Source organism: Leptosomus discolor, chromosome 2 (genome assembly GCF_034619465.1).
Source record: "Leptosomus discolor isolate bLepDis1 chromosome 2, bLepDis1.hap2, whole genome shotgun sequence".
Classification (NCBI taxonomy): Eukaryota; Metazoa; Chordata; class Aves; order Leptosomiformes; family Leptosomidae; genus Leptosomus; species Leptosomus discolor.
The window spans coordinates 122,568,685-122,591,023 of NC_141392.1; positions in this window are offsets into that span (position 1 = coordinate 122,568,685).

Consider the following 22,339-nt stretch of genomic DNA (forward strand, 5'->3'; position numbering starts at 1 on the left):
GTGAATCTGCTGCAATGCTTCCAGGTATTCACAACATTGTTTGCATTGTTAACTGCTGTGAGGGAAAAATACCAAAGTTAAGGGATTATGCTCTGCTGAAGCTGATTAAACACTTCCTTCAATCTGCAGAGTTATGACAAATAAAATCCTCTTACACACAAAACCAAGTTATCCAGGTTGTCTGCTAATGAAACAGATGTCAGTTTGCTTAAATGCCAAGCTTCATTTTTTTCTGTATTTCAAATCCTTGTGTCTCTGCCTGTGCAAAATTTAGGAGTGTGCTTCTGCATAACATTTGCCTATGTGGTAAGAAAATTCCTTAATTTGGCTCTTCTAGAATTAAAAAGGGAGTTTCATATAAAAAAGAAAATTTTGGAGAAATCCAATCTCATTCCCCTGTTCTAGTTTTCATCTTATTCATTATTACTCTGTTAGAAATGCAATTGTAAAGTAGTTCAACAGAGGGTTAAGAGAGACCCCTTGTAGAGTACTCCAGACCCTGCCTGCAGTGCTGTGTCCAGCTCTGGAGTCCTCAGCACAAGAAAGACATGGACCTGTTGGAACGAGTCCAGAGGAGGGCCACTAAACTGATCAGAGAGCTGGAGCACCTCCCGTATGAGGACAGGCTGGGAGAGTTGAGGTTGTTCAGCCTGGAGAAGAGAAGGCTCTGAGAAGACCTTATTGTGGCCTTTCAGTACTTAAATGGGGCCTATAAGAAAGGTGGGGGCAATCATTTTGGAAGGGCCTGTTGTGATAGGACAAGGGGTAATGGTTTTAAACTAAAAACCGATAGATTTAGTCTAGACATAAGGTAGAAATTTTTTGCAATGAGAGTGGTGAAACATGGGCACAGGCTGCCCGAAGAGGTGATAGAAGCCCCATCCCTGGGAACATTCATGGTCAGGCTGGACTGGGCTCTGAGTAACCTGGTACAGCTAAAGGTGTCTCTGCTCACTGCAAGGGGGTTGGACTAGATGACCTTTAAATGTCCCTTCCAATGCAAACCATTCTGTGATTCTATGATTCTATGATTCTGTGATTCTGGGGTAAAATTAATCTGACCCAACTTAATCTTCTCACTTTAAGGATCTAATCTAATAGATTGTGTAGGCTTCCTATGTAGTAGATGGAGAGAGAGATAAGACATCTGTAAGAGGGCTATTCATCACATCTTTGCAGAGGTGTCTCTGAAAACTACGATAAAACATTCTCTGCAAGAGATTCACTTTATCCAGTGATAATGGTTGGACTAGATTGGATCAGACCCTTCATGTTTAGAAATCTGCAGTTAGGCAAGATACCTTCAGTTTTCTTCAAGAGTTTAGCAACACAGAAAAAAAAGACATTGCAGATTCTCTGAGAATTACATCATGATGAAAAATTGGAAGCAACTTTGTAAAAACAGTGTCTTTCGTGAGTTTTCTCAAGCAGTGTCAAGGCAACTAACACGGAAGAAAAATAAGTTTATGAGGGTACAGCTATACTAGTTGGGAATTTGATTGACATAAAAGGAAGCTCAAAGGGGAAATATTCCTCGATAACATGTAGCAAGACTTAACAGAAAATAAAGGCTAACTGGAAGATGATACATTGCACCTAAATTATCATACAGCCATACTATAATTATGGAGTATAGTAGGCATAGTTACGTGTTGTTGTTTTTTTTTTAATTTGGAAATGTGTTTTTATTACAGATATTTGATATTGTACCACAAGGACTAATGTCTTCTCTGTCAATTATATAACTTTCTTAAATCAAATACTTTTCTTTCTCAGTAATGCATTTGTAGGAACCAGGATAGGGTTCTTGGACATACTGCTTGTTGCAAGAATATCTCTCCATTGTAAGTAAGGATCTTCATACTTGCAAAAACCAGCTGAAAGGAAAGGGGACATGCAGCTAGCATGGACTATGCTGTGGTCAGCACTACCTGTGTTCTTTAAGTCTCTAAGGCTGTTGTGTCTTTCTTGAAACCCAGGGCTGTGGTTATAACCTGGGTGGGAACATCTGGGGTGGTTTTCTTATGTTAGTTTGGGTTGATGAGACTAGGGAGACTGCTCTCCTAACTCAGCTGCCTCAGGCCAGTAGGACGAGTGTTTCATAGTTAGCTTTAATCTTTTTTATGTGCAGAAGAGAAAGAAGATTAATTTAGCATCCCTGTGTTAGGATTTATGCCTGTGTTAGGGGTGCGGGTGTGTCTAATAGTCATGTCTTGGAGGAATGCAACCCAGGCCTCAATGCATCCTGCTGATCCTCTTATTTAGTGAAGGATCTGTGAATGGATGGTGTTGGACACACTAACAACTGGTTGGCTTGGGATGGTGCTTCTGATGAGGACAAGGAAAAAGGGCAGTGACAGAGAACACTGAAGGGAAAAGGCAAAGAAGGGACTTGCAATACCCAGCTCTGGCTCAGCCACAATCACCTCTTTGCCAAGGGCCTGGTTTCCCCTCCCTCTTCCTTCTTCAAGCTTTACCAACTGCTCATGTGTTTCACAAAATTCTGTTCTGCTAAGCTAACTAGCAAAATGTCTGCATCCACTCCACTGATATAAGCTCATTTGACACTGCTTTTCTAACAGTGGTATGAGTCCACAGGAGCCATAACATTTGGGCTCTGGGAAGTCACTGCATTCCCAGGAATGTTATTTACCACTTACCAATTTTATTCTTTAAAGTGGTATAAACAAAGCAAAATGTCTGTTCTCCTTCCTTTTTAAAAAGAGGCTTTTTTCCCAACATTTGATGCAAGTAGTGGCATATTCACAGGCACTTATGCACTGTCCCAGCACTCCACCAAACCAGGAATGGGTGAGTGAACTCCTCTTATGCAGCTGCACTTTGAGAACAGTGAGAATAGCCCTTTGGCATGGATGCCACTTACGATAGCATGAGTACGATAGTATGACTTATTTGCATGTATTTAGATGGCTAGACTATAGATGCCCACAATTCATCTGGTCAGACTCACCCTTTCTTTACAGACAACAGAAAAATACAAGAGCTTAGGGGAGTGAACTCATTTTAGGGTGCAGCTGAAATAGGTGAGGTGTCTATATTCTTCTTCATTGGCTTTAGCCTCAGTCAAGACTATCTCAGGTGAAGATGTCAACACTGTGGAGATAGGGGCTTGTCCATACATAGGCATCTAGAGCAATCTGAGATGCCTCAGGTCATTCAAGACACCCATGGCATAGGTCTGACAGGGAAGAGAGATATACAGAAAATCCACAGCCTTCTAGAGCAGCAGCTGGATGCTAGACAGGGCTGAGTGCTTAAGACGACACTGCATGTATATGTTTAATCCCATCCTATTTTTCCACTGGTAATGACAGTGAATGACAGTTGGTCATCTTGCTCAGAGGTACATACTACATTCTAAGTACTCAAATCTGCAATGACCAGTGATGAATATTTAAAGGTAGATGACCTCAATCTCACTCTTACAAGCGTATCTAAATAGAAGAGACTAAGACCATGTCAATATATAATGAAAGTACCTATTAGTAAAGGTCACAAGACACAATGTTCTTCTTTTATCTAGAACTGAGACGGGAATTTTTATTCTTCTATGTGTGTAACACAGATGTCATGCTCTATCGACTTCTTTGATTGACAATAAAGCAGTCATGGATAACATTCACACTCCTATTTACTCATATTTGTTCTGAATTTAAAAGACCGTAACACTTAATCCCATCTTGGTTGACATTGCAGCTAGTCCGTTATGTACCAGATATGAACATATTCTGTAATAGAGACATGTATTGTTTAAAGCAAACAGGCAAGACAAATCCCCTTGACTGAACTTGTAATTGATTAACCAACTCAGCATTATCAAAGCCACATCATATCTTCACAAGGGTTACTGTCATCTATTCACTTACCGCTTAGTCCATTGCTATAAACATAAGGACATTTTATGCCGGGGATTCTTTTGGGGTAAGGTGTGTAAGTAGAGCTCATTAGATTTCCTCTGAAATTTTGAAATGATGTAGTATGGAAAAAAGTCTTTTCTTCATATCTGTTCCAAAGAAGACAAGAAACCTTGCTCTCTGGTGCTGCAGCTGCTACCCAAAGGGAGAAATTAATATCTAGTGTCTATCTAATTTTCAGATAACTGAATTCCAACTTACATAAAATTTTAGGACTGGCAGAGAAATGCTGGTCTCACTCATCTCCATAGCCTTATCTGTAGGCAGAACTTAACAGCAGTATAATTCAACGGGTTCTGAAACTGAGCACATGTACCAATAGCAGTACTTAGCAGTACCTAGGTGTTGCAAAGTAGAATCATAGAATGGCTCGGGTTGGAAGGGACTGCAAAAATCATCTAGTTTCAACCCCCCTGCCATGAGCAGGGGCACCTTCCGCCAGACCAGGTTGCTCCAAGCCCCATCCAACCTGGCCTTGAGCACTGCCAGGGAGGGGGCAGCCACAGCTTCTCTGGGCAACCTGTGCCAGTGTCTCACCACCCTCACATTAAAGAGTAACTTCCTAATATCTAATCTATGTCTACCCTCTTTCAGTCTAAAGCCATTACCTCTTGTCCCCTTACTATACTCCTTTGTAAAGAGTCCATCCCCACCTCCCCTGTAGCCCCCTTTAAGAACTGTCAGGCCACTGTAAGGTGTCCCCAGAGCCTTCTCTTCTCCAGGCTGAACAACCCCAACCCCCTCAGCCTGCCCTCACAGAGGAGGTGCTCCAGCCCCCTGAGCATCTTCATGGCCTCCTCTGGTCCCATTCAAGCAGGTCCTTGTCTTTCTTGTGCTGGGGGCCCCAGAGCTGACTGTAGTACCGCATGTCGGGTTTCACCACAGTAGAGTAGAGGAGGGGGAGAATTACCTCTCTCAACCTGCTGGCCACACTTATTTTGAAGCAGCCCAGGATGCCCAGTAGTCAAAGCCTAGCACAACTTTGGGGGATATGGCTGCTGTTGTAACTGCTATTGGCAGTGCTACACAGAAAAAGGTTGGTTCTCCCAATGCAGCTTAGTTTTTATAGATCAAGTAATATCTAGGATTGATTTCCCACCACTGTCCTGGATGTTGTTTGTCCGTTAAACATAAAGGTCTTGGTTTCGTCAAACTAGGCCTGCACTGAAGATGATCATCAGGTGTGTGCCCTTACATAATAAGTGTTTTTAACTATAGGAAAAATGCAGACAATACACAGCATGAGAGTTTGCTCATTTTTGTCAAGGAAAAGTTCTGAAATGCTTCAGGCATCTCCAGAATTAAAGAGAATGACATACAAATGAGACAGAGCAAGTGCTTCAAAATAACATTTTAGACACCTCTCAAATATCCTTATCAACATTAAGCTGATCATTTCTGCATCCCTATAGTTACCTTACACACTTTGACCTAACTTCCATTTATACCAAGGTTTATTTGGTCTGCTCTCTCACTAAAGGGAACTTCAAATGTGCACAAATGTATTGCTGCTATCCTGTCTCACCTATTTACATTGCCAAAATCATGCTCATATATACAAAGACTTTGTGGATAGAGAATATGACTCTACTTAAAGCTGATTCACCTATAATTTTTTTTAGTAGGAACCATTTTAAACCTCGACCCTTCCTGAGTCCCCTTATCAATGCCCAGAGTCTCATCAGGCAGATCTCATCTTTGAACAAAGGCTTTTTCTTCATCCTTTTCTGATTCTTACTTTGACTTAGTATCCCATTTATATCTTAGCTAAGGAGAGTAAAAATTCTTGCTGGCAGCTGATGTAGACTATTAACTTTCAGAAGCTGTCAGTGCCATCAAATTCATATTTCCAGTTTCCTAGTGTAGATTTTACCAGCTTGGTTAGTTATCTGCTGCTTTACATTCTCTGCTCTGGCACATCAGAGAATTCAGAAAACTTGTGCTTTTGGAAATAATGTTGTTACACTTCTGCTCTTCTTTTTGCTATATACAAAAGAATACTGAGAAGTTTAGACCAACTAGAGAGTACTTGAGGAAAACAAACAAACAAACAAACAAACAAACTTGCCTTTGCATTGTCTCCATAATTAGAACTATAAGATAAAGTGCACTTGTCTGCCTAAGGTTTAGCATTCTTTGCAGCTTCATCATTTCACAGGCTAAGAAAGTAAGGGATAAGGAACACGATTAATTCAGAGGATAAAATAAATTACTGAAGGGAGTTTGTCTGCTTTGGTGGCTTTACCTAAATTGTAATATACAAACTGATATTATCAATATTTATTATTGAGGACTGTATGCCTAAACACCTAGGACCTGTTGAATTTCTTAACCCAGTGTGCACAGGTAGTTCAACTGTCAAAGTGCTTGAAATTGCTTACATCTCTCATGGACACTGTATTTCTATGAATCTATAAAAACCGGCCTCATAATCAGGTTTCTCCCCAAGGAGTTAGATCCCCAGATACAGATATCTAATCTTTTAAAAGAAACTTGTTCTCCTTTGCTTAGTGTACTAAATGTCTCGTGAGATACAATGATAAACTTTTACCTGTAGCTGAATGATTGAATTTTTAGTTAATAAATACTGAACTAAAGCCACATTCCTCGGTTACTTGTCAAACTGGTTGTTGATTTCAGTTCTGTACTATTTGAGGAACTGCTTACTGAATAAAGAAAACTTCCATACTAGCACAAATTTCCAGCATTATTGGCTAATTAAGGCTTTGTCTATACTGGCAGCTGGGGACTTTAGGCAATCTCATACCCATATGTACTAACCATTTACATTGTAAATCTTTTGGCTAGGTCTTAAGTGACAGTCTTGCCTGATGCTGCAAAAAATGTTGGCATGAGGCTGATCTGACCCCTTCATACCATGTGCTTTGAAATTATCTGGGCACACAATCTGTAAGCACTACAAATCGATCTGCTGCAATCATACAAGTCCCTGGTTTTGACTTCTTGCAGTTCCTGCAAATCCTTTCTTTTCTTTTTGCCACCCACAAATACAGACAATCTCAGAAAAAGGCAGATAATTCACCATAAATTACTAAAAAAGCTCAATTTCATGCAGTATAAAGGAAACTGTGATTCACCTTAGGCCTTAGACAGGTAATACGAAGCATTGGACACAGGATTCATAGTCCTTAGGAATGGGGGGGCGGTGAAGTTCACTATGGGCAATTCAAAGTTGGTCATAAATACCAGATTAACTTTTCTTTGTACGATATCATGAAGACAATGCTTCAAGATAGCTTATGGCAGAGGCTAACGTTTAGCAGGATAAAATAAAATTTACCTTGTACTTTTCTAATGCACAGGGTCTTACTTTTTGCAAAGATCTTGCTTTCATCACTTGAGCGCTTAAAAGCAAATTGTGCCTTTGACTTATATGCATGTGCAATATATAATGAAGAAAAATATTTTCAAGACTAACAGTTTTGAAAACACAAGGAATGCTATAATTTCTAAGATCTGTTTTTATTGAATTCAAAACAGAGCATTTTTTTGCTACTGTTGGCATTTTGTTCAATGGCTAATAACAGTTTTAGCCCCTGTTCTCTACAGTTCCCCTCCTTTTTTTTCCCTCCAGATTTTCTGTATTTCTCACCATCATAAGTACTACTTATTCTTCTGATTAAAAGCACCAATAATAATTTATAATATTTGCCAACTTGATTTCTTTCACCTCCACAACACAGTGCATACACAGGTAGTACTATCCAGCTTAAATCCTGCCTAAATTAGAATTAAATCTTCTATTTTTTGCCTAAAGTCTCCCTTTTCTTAGGCAGAAATAAAGGTGCCTACACTAGAGGGAGGTAGATTATTTACATTAAGAGTGCAGCATCCTTTTCAGGAGGGACTGAAGTTCCATCTGAGAGAGGGAAGGCTGTAGATAACCAGACTGGATGTTCCTCTGCAGAGGCTGCGATGCGAGCAGCCTTAAAGGTGGCCTGGTTAGAAAGGGAAAATTACTGAAAAGAAGAAATAGTCTGCTGAAAAATACCAACAGAGAAATTTCCTGAAAACCTGGGAGCTGTGAGCCTGGGAACTACACTTTCAAACTAGAAAAATCCTTGAAAAATTCAGCTGGCTTCTTGAAATATAGCTGGGGTACCCAGAATCCAGAAACATCCTGAGAGGCCATCAATAAGCACAAGAAACTGTAACAGCCATTTATCATCTGAAAAACTGGAAACTGTCTGGAAAAATAAAACTGATCTGAAAAAGTCTGAAGTGAAAGTACAGGCTGGGCAGGGAATGGATTGAGAGCAGTCCTGAGGAGAAGGACTTGGGGGTGCTGGCTGATGAGAAGATGAGCATGACCCAGCAAAGTGTGCTCACAGCCCACAAATCCAACTGTATCCTGGGCTGCATCAAGAGAAGTGTGATGAGCAGGTTGAGGGAGGGGATTCTCCCCCTCTGCTCCACTTTGGTGAAACACCACCTGCAGTGCTGCGTCCAGCTCTGGGGCCCCGAACACAAGAAAGACATTGACCTATTGGAGCAGGTCCAGAGGAGGGTCACAAAGGTGATCAGGGGGCTGGAGCACCTCGCTGTGAGGACAGGCTGAGAGAGTTGGGGTTGTTCAGCCTGGAGAAGAGAAGGCTCCGGGGAGACCTTAGAGTGGCCTTCCAGTGCTTAACGGGGGCTACAGGAAAGGTGAGGAGGGACTCTTGATCAGGGAGTGTGGTGATAGGATGAGAGGTAATAGTTTCAAAGTGCAAAAGGGTAGCTTTAGATCAGATATTAGGAAGAAATTCTTTACTATGAGGGTGGTGAGGCACTGGCACGGGTTGCCCAGAGAAGCTGTGGCTGCCCCTTCCCTGGCAGTGTCCAAGGCTGGGTTGGATGGGGCTTGGAGCAACCTGGTCTGGTGGGAGGTGTCCCTGCTCATGGCAGGGGGGTTGGAACTAGATGGTCTTTAAGGTCACTTCCAACCCAAATCATTCTATGTTTCTATGATTCTGTTGGCTGGCAAAGGAGAAAAATCAAAATTAATGGCATCTATTGGATCCTCAAAGTGGTAATGCCCTATGCCCTCTTATGTCCCTATGACACTTTTTGTCCAAAATAGAGGCTTTGTCTCCACGAACTTCCTCTTCTGCCTTTCTGTCCTTTCCTTTCTGGATGATTTCTCTGCACAAACTTTCTGTGAGATCTTGAATCCTCACCGGGGACATCTGGTCAACTCCAGACTCCATGATACAAATCATCTTTGAAGTGAAATTCTGTCCGTTATCTTATTGGTCCCCCTTTGGGTCCACATATGGGAATGGGTCGGTTTGCCCTGCCACCTTTGAATGGTTTGATCTGCCTCTGGGATCAGTTTCCCCTCCCCTTTGGGATGGCTTGTACCCTTCTGAAATTTTTCTAGTTCACTTGATACTGGTATTATATATCCATATAAGTAATCTATCATAAGTATATCAGCTGTTACATTGTTGGTAAGTTTCATCACTAATGGTACGTTTGTAGTAACCGCTGATAGTGTATAGCTACTTGGTCATCACTGTTATTGATTGTTGCAATACGATTGGTTGCTGCTATTATTATCTGCTGCCATGCTAGTAATTGCTACTGTATTATCAATTGCTGGTAGTACTTTTAATAATGAGAGAGAGAGAGAGAGAGAGACTCACTCTGATTAGGTGTTCTTGCTAGTGGTGATTATTTTTGCAAATCTGCAATAAAGTAGAGAAATTTAGAGAACAAAATTCTCTGTGCCCTTGTGTATTACAGAATCCTATTAACCCATGGTCATGATTTCTATGCATCCACAGGCCAGGTAACCCTTTTGGTTGTGACAGGCTGACCCTGTGCCAAAGGGTGCAAAGAATTTCTATCCCTAAAATGAGGCTTCTCAGCATTGAACAAGACAGTGGCAGACCAGATTTCACACAATTTTTGTAGTTCTTTGTTTACAACGGCACATAGTGATAGGGCAAGGGGCAATGGTTTTAAACTAGAAACGTGTTGATTTAGACTGGATATTAGGAAGAAGTTCTTTACCATAAGGGTGGTAAAGCACAGGAACAGTTTGCCCAGAGAGGTGGTGGAGGCCTCATCCCTGGAGACATTCAAGATCAGGCTTGATGGGGCTCTAGGCAACCTCATCTAGCTAAAGATGTCCCTACTCGCTGCAGGGGGGTTGGACTAGATGATCTTTGGGGGTCCGTTCCAGCCCAACACATTCTATGGTTCTATGATTGTTTTATAATATAACGAAATACAATAAAAATGAGAAGACATGTAATTTCTGATAGATGATTTGGTGGTCTGGAAGGTACAGAATCACAGAACCTCAGAATCACAGAAACACAAAATCACCAAACAGCTGCGGTTAAAAGGGACCTCTGGATTTTATCTTGTCCAGCTTCCCCTGCTCAAGCAGAGCCACCCAAAGCCAGTTTCACAGGACTGCGTCCAGATGGCTTTTGAATATTTCCAAGGAGGGAAACACTCTCCAAGTGACAGTTCCTGTATTACCTGGTGACACGGATGAGGTGTCGAGACATTTCAATCAGGATGATTGCAACCTCTTTCTTACCTTCGCCAGAAGATTAGTGAAAATTGATTCCGTAAGGCTTCTGTTATTAAAATGTTTGAGAACCAGTGCTCCAGGAACATGAGCAAGATCTTTACCACAAATGCCATCATCAACATGTTGCTAGTTGTTGAAATTATTCATCATAGTCAGTGTGCTTGTCAGTGACCTCATCTCGTGTCTCTGGCAAGTAAGTAGACAAAGGAGCATAAACTGCAGCAGGGGCCTAAAATGCAACTAAAGATTTAAGGAAAAGCATTTATTGAAATAGGTATGTATTTGTATTTTCAGATCTTACATTATACTAATTTAGGTGCCAGCTTGGGACAGATGTTTGTCAGCAATACTTGAAGCCTTCCAGGCCTGCAAGAAGTGCTTCTGGCAACCACATGTTGGGTCTTCTCAAAAGATTTCTAAGGAAACACCGCAGCTGTTTGGGGGGTACCTCAAATTTCAAGTTCGTACATGTCTGAGGCAGATGAGATCCAGCAACTGGCTAGATAAGCACAGTTGGTAGACTCATCTCTGAAAAGGAAAAAACATTTTTGAATTCCCTGAACAGCTGTAAGTTTAATCACCTGGAGACTTCTTATAAAACTATCTTACAAATCACCTGGAGACTTCTTATAAAACTATCTTACAAAGGACATATAATTAATGCATCAAAGAGTGTGGCTTTATTGAATAATTAATAACAAAACATATGCAAATATAGGGAGAGATTGTCTTAATCTTGACAGTAAGTATTGACTGTAGAAATTCATTCTGAAATGCTCCAAAGATATGATCTGATTTATCAGAGTTGAACACAAAGTCTGAATTATGCCAGACTTCACCCCTGTAAGGAAAGTTAAAATACCTGTGGGATACTGACTAAAGTCTGCTTGGTAAGTCTTTCAGCCCATCTGCACATGAATCTCATGGTACTGGGATGTTTCATGATAGTTTCCATCAACTCCAAGTTTTACAGCTCTCCGGCTAATGGGTCAGCCTGTATATTTATACTTGTAAATTATATAGGGCATGATCCTATGCACTGCAGTGCGGTGCAAAGCTGATTGCTTAAACTGTTGGCACAGGCCTTACCTGGAGCTCAGGTTGATTGACATTCTCTAGACAACTCCAGGGTCAAGTTCAGGAGTCACTGTGGACCAAGGACTGTTACCAACTAGTAGTTTAGGATCCAGCCATACTGTCTGGAATGTAACAGCTGTAGCTGAGCCCAATAATTGGTCACAGAGTCAGAAGACAGGTCTGCAATGTTTACATCACTTGTAAAGACATAGTCTCAGTTGCAGAACGGAAGGACTATGTGCTGTTGCCTGTATGGATAAACAAAGCTGCTTCGCCTTGTAGTGTAGTAAATACACTGTCTCTGTATGTCACATAGACAGTGGAGTTAAATGCTGGGAGAGGATATATGGAGGTTAGTGGCAGTTTCTATGCTAAGGGAATAGTTGTTGGTGGGTTTATAAGCCACAGGTTGAATACTACTACTGCAAACCATCCCAAAAAGTTGAAGGATTACAGGCTCCTAGGCCACATTTACACCTGAATTCACTATGGTGGAAAGTGTGGAAAGGCTCAAGGTGAAATCAAAATTCAGTATTGGATTATGGTTTGTTAGCAGTTATGAGACAACCAAAGGCCAGGTCAAGCTGCTTGAGCTGTCTCCAAGTACGACCTGTCACAGGACAAGGGTCCAAACGACCTTTGTGACTCCCAAGCTTGGCATCCATGACTAGTTCTCCCTCCTTGTCAGCCTAAAGGTAGGTTGTTGCTCTAGAGTAAGAGGAAGTCACCTTCCATAACACATAGTGATACCTTGGGTTGATATATTGTTCTTGGCAAACACCCATGGAAAATTTCCATGTATCTTCTTCCCACTGTCCCGTGAATCTGATCTGAATGCAGATCTGACTTAAGGAGACACAGTGGGCCTGACATGTTTCGGAAGATACTTCTCACAACTGTCACTATCATTGTGGGACATTTTTTACATAATGTTTGTAGTTGTTTCAATTTTTGTAACAAGAAGACAAAGCCACGTCTACAGTTCAGCCAAGAACTGAAAAGCGTGCTCCAGTTCATTCTCATTTGGGACAAGGTGGGAAAACAGACACTTTTAGCAGTTTTACTCACACTCTTCTGATCATAATGTGCTTTTAATGCATTCACTATCTCAGACAATTGTTTAAACGCTGTTTTGAATATGAATCACTTTTCAAATAAGGGTTGGAATCACTATGGGCCCTCAATCAAAGGGCGCATAGCTAAGATAGGAAAAAACAGAGGTATCCTTCTGTCAAAAATATGGAATAACTAGAACACTGTGGAAACTGTCTCAATGCTACAGCAGAAATAGTTGTATTACACAAACTTCTATAAAGTACAGATGGAACTGCAAATTAAACATGTTAGAGCATAGTTCAACCTTTCTGCTGCGTATTTTGTATTTCCATCACAAAGCACAGGAGGAGGCAAACTGCCCAGCACTTGTAAGAGCTCAGTTCTCCGTGTAAAGATACAGACTCTAGTTGAATTTTGCACTGGGAAATCACATCATTGTCATGTTTGCACATATACTGCTGGGAACCGTAGGCTCATATAGACATAAGGATGCACTTATTTAAACTGAAAAGTGATTGTAAATCCATTGATCTTAGCTTCTGCAATTTTGTGTGTGTAACAGATAAATGGCTTGATGTATATTGGGCTTTTGGTATTTTTGCAGTGGCAGATTATTCAAAATAGCCAAGATAACTGAATGATACTAAGTTATTACCTAATCTATTTCAGCAGAAAACAGAGAAGTTCATAATTTTGTCTCATTTGGAACTGATAGAGAAAAACATTTCTTGCCATAATTTTCGCAAGGAAACAAACCTTTCTCTATGATGTCCATTTTTAAAAATTAGACTTAATGTACTTTTAATGAAAGGAGTGAGAATTCAGCTTCAGATTCATCTTCAGACTGTAGAAATTAATGGTATCAAGATATGAAGTAATTTGCTATACTTTTTTTTTACCTGTTTTGATGATACATCTTAAGGAATATCTGATCACATCCAAGCTGAGAAACCTTTTCTGTCTTTGTCATGCACGTTTCCGAGTGGTATAAGCAATATTTAGGTTTTTACCAGGCTGTTACTGTAGACAACAGTAGCATGGAATGTGAGCAATACAGTTGGAAGATGAAGTTGTATCTGGGTTAATTAACCTGTTGATATTACAGTATATTAGTATGGCAGTCATGGTACCACGGTTTTCAGGATCTGTGAAGCCTCATACATATTCTGAAGTTACTCTTTGTGACAGGTATTCTTTAGCTATCTGGCTGTATCACACCCATTGCAAACAGCTAATCCCTGTCATTTACTCAGGCATTATCTATCATTTAAAATCAAATGCACTCTTACAATCATTTCACAATCAGTTCATCCTGGCTTAACACAAAATGACTCCCAGCAACTCTCAAGGGAGTGTCATATTTAAATAGTCCTGATATTTAATGTCTATTTTAATTGACAAATGAAAATGGATTAAAAGTAGCTTTACCTTTATTTTTTAAAGGATTAAAAAGAAATGAAGTCTTATGTTGTCCTGGAAAAACAAATTCCATCATATAGTACTGATATGAGGGTTGCAGAACAAAGAGAAATAACCCAGTTCTTGACGCTGGGGCCCTTCTGTGCTAGTGCTTGACTCAACATTGTGGCAGATGTGTATAGCTTTGATACACATGAAAGTGTAAAAAATGGCTTTTAGCACTGAAAGGCCCTCTGCTAGCTGGGAACCACAGCAGCTACCCTTGTGTTCCCTCTAATACTATATGTATATTACAGGATATCCAGGTTTTGGTTATACCTACAGCTTATCAGCAGGAGGACTCTCTCATAATACGTCTGTTCCTAGCTAGCTTTGAGGAATTCACTTGCATTCTCCAGAGTTGAAGTCTCAACAAGGGTTTCAGGAAATTTGTTCTATAGTGGGCCTCTGAATATTTAATATAGTTTTGCAAATGCCAGCTAAGAGGAGTTTAAACACTCACGGTCAGGGATCGTCAAAAGCAGGTTGGAGAAACGGTGGGAATAAGCAAATAGAACATTAAAGATTTTAGCCTGAACATCAAATCATGCTCTGAAAACATAATGTAGGACAGATGTTTGCTACACTTCTTATGGCTCCATATCAGAAGAGGTCTAGGATGCAAGACTAGAAGGGACTTTCTGAGCTGTTAATTCTAGTCCCACTGATATTGCAGATAGCTGAATTAGATAGCTTCTTTCCAATTCATAAAATGTACTCTTAAAACCAGCTTATATTTCTTGTCACAGTTGGTTGTTTCCAAACTTTGGTCAAACACTTTAAACAATTTACAGCTGCTGTTGGGTTGCTAAGGAATTATGTTACACAGTAGTACAGAATATATCACTCCTCAGTAACAAGAGTTGACTTGTTGCTAAACATGAATTATCTTTCAGTGTAGAAAATCAATATTTCTCTTTTCTCTGAGTGGAGGTAAGGATTCCTCACTGCAATTTATATCAGACGAGCACTAAGAGTCTACAACTAGGAAGATCTCTCCTAACTGTCCTCCTTGAACAAAGGCAAGTGGGAAGGAGAATAGCAAAATTTTAGATATTAAAAAGTTAGATAAAATTATTGTCTTTTATTCTCTTTTCAACCACTCCATGTATAGCCGGAATTTTTTGAACCGGTGGAAGTAATTCAGAGACCTTGTGGTGCCATGGATCACATGTTGAAAGCAATGTTAAAGCAAAGCAGCAGTACCTTGGTCAAAAATCAGCAATTTCAAAGCTTAGTCAAGGAGGCTTGGGGATGGATCACACATTCTCTGCTTATTCAGTTCAAAGAAACAGCAACCTTTATATACCCTTTCTTTTGAATGTACACCAGGTACCACCTTGGAAGTAGTAAGTTCAGAGCAAATGGTATAGAAACGGTGAGATCATGAAAATGAGGTCATGTGCACATAGTCTAAACAGAAGGCCAGTTTGTTGCATTTGTTCAATCAGGACTACTCAGCATTTACCTTTTGCATTTTAATGGCATGTTTTGTAATTTTAATCTTGCAATTTAACAGGAGAAAGGAGTAATGCAAAAATTTGCATTCGTGAAGAGGTACTGGTATTTAATATTCAGAGGAACCATAAAGATAGAAACCCTGAGTAAAGCTCATGGCCTTACGCATTTGTAACAGTAATAGTGAAGGATGGTATTCTATCTGCCTATCTGTCCTAGCCCTAAGGGAAGGAGTAATATATAAAGCATATTGAAACATCATTCCAAAGCAAGTGGTTAGATAGTCTATATTTTAAAAGAGAAAGTACCCTCTTTTTCTTCATTTGATTCCATTTCATTTGATTCAATTAGATCCTTAGAAATAAGTAAAAAAATCTGGTTTAGTCATTCACTTGCAGATATAAAAATATCTGCAGAGGTTTGCCATTTGAATATTATTATTATTTTAAAATGGAATGTGACTGACGTGCCATAGACTTTAAGTGCTGTTATAATAATCAGATCCACTGGTATTCAAGTAACCTTTTTTTTCTTGGGACATAGTCATTATACCTTCAGTTTAAAATCAGTGTTTACTTAACATAAATCTCTGCACAGAGCCTGGGACATTCAGGCAAGTTTTTTTCTGGTCTATTTCCTTACTCAACATATGCTGCAGGATTTCACGCCATATTTCGTGCTTTGAGGACAAATCTTTTATGGAAATCAAAGAAACTAAGATGTGGCACAGGATAACCTTCACATTTATAGTAATTGCTCCACATACTCTACTTGCACAATTGCCGTGTGTCAGTTTGTTTACCTGAAAAGAGTCTCTCCCATGACATCCCAGTGATGGTTTACAACCAGTTCTCCTGAAAGTGGGTGGTAGTAATTTCGTATTTGCATTTCCTTCCAGATGAACAGGGACATGAAGCAAGGATGACTAAGTCTGAACCTGAGCCATGTCGCCTGAATCTTCAGGGTAGCTAGAGTTTCCTTTTTTTTTTTTTCCCTCCAAAGATTTTGTTGCTGTAAAAGGGCAAAATATTTGATCTTTTCTTATTTTTACTCAGCCTGTGCTCTGATGCAAAGTGATACAAAATTCTGCTCCAAAACGGATAGATACGGCTTTGCCAATACGGCTTTATCCCATAATCAAGGTACATATTTCCTGTCTCTTAACATTCTCATTTTTTCAGAGCTGATACAAGACATGGGTATTTATCAGTCATATAATCTCTGAAAATATTTCAGAAATTACTGACTGCTCACAGTATTAAAATATTACTCTACTGATACTGACTGGCTAGCAAAATCATGAATTTCCTTTAGCTGGCACTGAACGCACTGAACGACGATTATACAATATGTGACCTTTCCAATGCTTATAAATATTATACATGCTATTACAGAAGTTAGTTTCAACACTGTGTCAAAATATTTACTTACTTATTGTGGATTTGGGCTTATAATGAGCTAAAAGATCTTGCTTCATTTATCCAAAGTAGTTGAAGGCATAATTGACTGAAAGCAATTTCTACCAGCCACCTGTATGAAGGAGCATTTGTTGAAATTGCCTTTTCCCTGTAAGAAATTATGAGATGTGTTTCTGACAGTACCACATTGAGCTTCATTGACCAACAGCTCCAGAATCCTACAAAACTGAATGGGCTTAATTATAATTCCAGCCTACTATGCTTATTATTACAAACGCATCTTAACTATAAAAATTGAATTTATTAATTACAGCTTTAATGGTGAATGAAGCAATAGCCAAGCTAGATTTTTCTAGTTTGCATTTGGCATGGAGATTGTGTGGTTGGCCAGGAAAACACTATAATTATTGACAACTGAAGAGAGTTTTGGCCACTTTTGTAATATCTGTGAAAAGCAAGACATGATATTGTGCTAGCTGACAACTTAATATTGCAGCACTCTCAATAATAAACAATAACTTTGTGAGCAGTAGAACTATGAACCTGCAGATGGGATTTAGCTGGCAGATTGAGACATCTGTATTTAAGTGGCTACATGTAGGTGTGCACTAGGTGTTCAAATCACATTGCACTCAACAGCGCTCAATCAGTACTGGGAAATCTACAACTGTTCAGCTGACTAAGCGTCTGAGTAACACCAAGCTTATCATCACCTTTCTCCTGTTAGGGGCACAAATTTCCATTTCTGTTCTCTGTCTAGTCAGTAATTTTCATGTCATTTTAGAATACATAGCTACAACGAGTTTGATGCCACTAAGTGAAGCAGCACTAGAAAATAATCCTGAGCACTGGCACCTGGTTGCTGTGTTTGCATGGGTCCTGGCCTGCTGTTAGCCTGGGGCAATTTGCATTCTCCCAAACAATTCCTGGACGTGATCTGAGAGTTAAAATGGACCAAAGATCATTATTAAGAGACCATTTGGATGTGGGTGCCTGGTTTTGGAAGTTAAAATCCTGTAATAGGATGGCATGTCTTATCTGTGCACTTGTGCCTATGGGCACAGTGTTAAGTTTAGTTACAGCCAGTGAAATCTGCCTTTTTTTGACAAACACAGTAGGTTAAAGAGTGGGTTCAAATGATGTTAAGGTAAATAGTGACTGCCAAAAATAGACATACAGATGAAAAGTGACCAGATATCATGACAGCATTTAAACCAGGCTGACAATACACTGGTTGAGGTAAGCATGACTCAATTATACTATCCTGAAATCATAAAAGTGAAATTTGAGGGACAAATATAATTACATATTTATGTAAAGTGCGTTACTACAGCTTCTTCTTGAAGGTTATCCCTGAGATGTTTCAGCCACACTTCTGTTCCAGGACTTGTGCATTTGTTTATACATGTTCTTTATGTAGTGCATTCTGTCATATCCACAGATGGCAAGGACATGCCAACACACCCCTCATTATTGGAAGGCTACCTGGATGAGCTAAACATTGTCAGCTCCTTCTCTGCTGCTGTGAGACCAGCTACTGCGATCTGCCACATTCATGCTCTGAAAGAATCATAGAATCACAGAATGGTTTGGGTTGGAAGGGACCTCAAAGACCATCCAGTTCCAACCTCCCTGCCACGGCAGGGACACCTTCCACTAGATCAGGTTGCTCAAGGGTCCATCCACCCTGCCCTTGAACACTTGAAGGAGTCTGCATCTCACTCTGTGCACAGATGAGGTCTGATGTAGCTCCTGAACTCTGCCTAGGAAATGTATGGGACAGTGCTCGGGGATGCAAGCCTGAGAGCTTCAGGGACCATTCTAATATTTCAGCAATGTAGACAAAAAACAAATTCCAGTCAAAGCCATGTTTCCCAGCACTATTGGATTCACTAATACAGGTGCAGCTTTTGAGAATATGTTCATTCAAGTGTCAGTGTCTTTCACTAACCTGCTGCACATGAAATGTAGTTTAAGTGAGTACCATACAACATGTAATGCACCACCAAGGTGGAACAGGACTTTGTGTCGGTGGAGCTCTGAACTGAAATATTTGCTAAAGCTCGTAGGACACGACCTCCAAAGCCTTAGGATAAGTCAGACGACTTGTAATAAATCATTTCATTTTGTAATAAAACTTGCAACTTAAAAAAAATTTTGATATCCAAAGATCTTCAAAGATATTTAATGCCATCATTTTATGTAGGAAAGTAAATATGGTGGAAATTAAGATCTGACAACCAGAATAGTACTGCTAGGGGTTGGACTTGATGACTTTTAAAGGTCGCTTTCCAACCCGAACCATTCTATGATGTTATGATTGTGTGTTTAAAACTAACAGCCTCTACTACCTGGATAAGAGTGTTCAAACCTTCAAGGAATTAATAAAAATGCCACGACACTTCTTATTATTTTGGTCTTTGATTTTAGCTGAACTCAGTTCTTGGCATGCTTTCAGGCTTTGACCAGTCAACGACTTTGAGAGAGGAATACATAAATTGTGTCTATTTTTAAGTACAACTTGGTATCCACAAATTCAGGGCAAGGAAAATGGAATTTATCTTTTCTTAATCACCTAAGAAAACTGGTTGGATAAACCTCTGCAGTTGCAAACTGTTATGTGATTAGAGCTAAGAGATATTTTAATGGATTGGTCTATTATAACATATTGGTCCATGTGGACCAGAGTTAACAAAGTGCCATCTGTGTTTTAAATGAAGTAGATGGATGTTGGTACACACTTTGTTTAATTTTGAAAATATTTTACAAACATAAAATCAAACTTACCTGGAATTAGGTGTTATATTTTAAAAGTTCAATTCTACAACTCCCTTGGAACTGTACAGTCATTTCAGAGCTGTAGCTGTCTCTGTTTTGCAACAATGAAATTCCCCGGAGCTTAGTACTCCATACATTTTTACAAATGAGCATGTAAGCTTTGTTTCCTCCCTAGAGTTCAGCTTTGACTCACAAAGATGACGTTCCCTTGGCTGTGTCAGTTGAGGAAGCAGACCTTTTGGCATCCTCTGAATGTGTTTTATGTGTGTCACAGAGACTGGACTCCACAGTGAAGCCTGGCTGCTGTTTTGAGGTAAAAAAGTGAATCATCAGCAACAGGAGCTCCTGGAGGCAGCTGGTAATGTTCCACTTCCCTATGACACTTCAGTGACAAACATATGTACAAAAAATGTGGAAGGAAAGGACTGAGTTTCTTTTCTTCCTAAATGGAAGTTCATATGTTTGGTCTTTTCACAGGACCCCAGCACAAACAACTTTATGCTTTTGACTTCTGATTTCATTGCCATCCCTGCGTCCCTGTAGGAACCTGTCCCTTTGTTGCTTGCGCAGTGCCTGACTGAAGTGGAAAGGATTCAGCATTGCATTGAGGATGAATAAATTAATATCAACAAGGTGCTCAACAGAGTGGTGATGGATGTTGGGAAAGAAACTGAAATATGGATGATTAACAGGGCTTCCCATTTAACTGTAAAGTTTGGTTAATCTTTAAAAATCTTCTTTATGGAAGAGGTGCTCTTTTTATATCATTTTGACTTTTACCTCCATGTAGCCATATTATACTATCTACCTATCTACTATAGGTATGTAGTAGATATCTATACTATCTATATTATCTATATTACTCTGCATAGCAACAAACTACTGTATATACATATCTATCTATACTGAGAAAAAGGGACAGCGAGAGAGAGAGAGCTGGTGACAACTAGTAGAATTAACTCAAATGTTTCTTTAGCAGTATGTGGCATAGTGAAGTCTGGTTGAACAGTTATTGGAGTTAAATTATAGAATATTTAAGCCTCTATAATATGTAAGCAATAACCTTTATCCTAATGAAACATGAACATTAATAGTTGTCATGATTACATTTAAGATGAAATGCTCAATGAAAATCCTTATATTCCTCCCATTTTAACATATCTATGCTATAGCTTGGTTTTGACTCATATTTTTTAAGCATAACTTATTTAACTCCCTGGCACAGGGGCTGAGAACTGAACAACTGGAAAGCCACTCAGGGCAGGATCTATTTGCTCTACCTTTAGACATGTAGTGTACAGCAGTCGTAAGTTCTTGCCCTAGACTCCCTTTAAAGTCAGGGAGAGAAAAGTTCTTTTTACGATTCATCTTATCCTAACTGGACAGTGAAAAAGGGTGGGATACATCATATTATATGTATGTATTTCTTTCCATGGACTACAAACTGACCATGCAGTGATTTCAGACATAGCCCATCTTTGATATATAAGCCTCTGCTGCAGCTTTAGTCACTTCCAGAAGACAGTCACGTTCATAAAAGGTGAGATGTGGAGTGTATCCTGTTTACGGCGTCTCCAGAGGGTGCTCTTTCAGAGTATTATGGCAGTAACATTTATCCCAGAGGAATGGAGACAATGGCTGTGCTTGTGCTTTCCTTTATTTTGTTCTTCCACCAGGGAGTCTATTCACAACACCTCCAAAGCTGTTCACTATTAGGGCTCTTGAAGTGAGGCTACTTTTTTTAAAAAAGATAGCTTATGTAGGAGCAGGAGATCATCAGAGAAGAAGGCACTACGTGAAAGAGCACCACGGAGTACTCTGCAAGCAGAAAGAATTTTCTATTTCCTGCCCCCTTACATGAGTAATATGCAATGACTCTTCCCAATTGGAACAAGGAAAAGATACAATGCAGATTATATGATAAATGTGATCTAGAGTAAAGTTCTTCCAGTCTCTCCTCTTGAAGCAATGGAATTTTTTGTGAAATAATGGACTACTACTTCAGCTGGAGAGATAAAGCATGTGAGACAGTATTATTGTATTCCTTGATAGCTGCAGAACACTTTGCTGTTCTGTGGCAAAACAGCGCCGTTTCTCTTGCACCCAGTCAGTCTGTGTCATCATTTGAAATCGTATTTCTAACTCCTAAGTATTCTATCTGCTTACAATTCACTTATAATAAAATACCTTATAATAGAAAATATTTTAATGTCCCTAAAAATCCTGTTTCTCATCTGTAGCTACATATTTTACCATCAGAAAGCACTTAACTAGCTTACATATCTAACTTTAAGAGAGGGTCTGTGGCGAATATGCACTGTAAATTTACCTCTGGAGTGCAGGGCAGCCATTAGCTCTAGTGTCTCTCCACAGAGTCCACTGGCTTTGTGAATCTCGCCTTTAAGTGACAACTGTATTGCATTTGGGCATGAATAACTAATTTAAAAATGGAAAATCTTCTGTAGAGAAGGAAGCTTAAAATTATGTTCTCAAGATCCTTTATACATTTAGCCCTTTTGTCCAAGGTCCTGATTTTGAGGAGGCATTAGAATGGCCTTTGAATGGCTGTCATTTCTGCATCTGAGAATAACTGTTGAAAGAAAACAAAA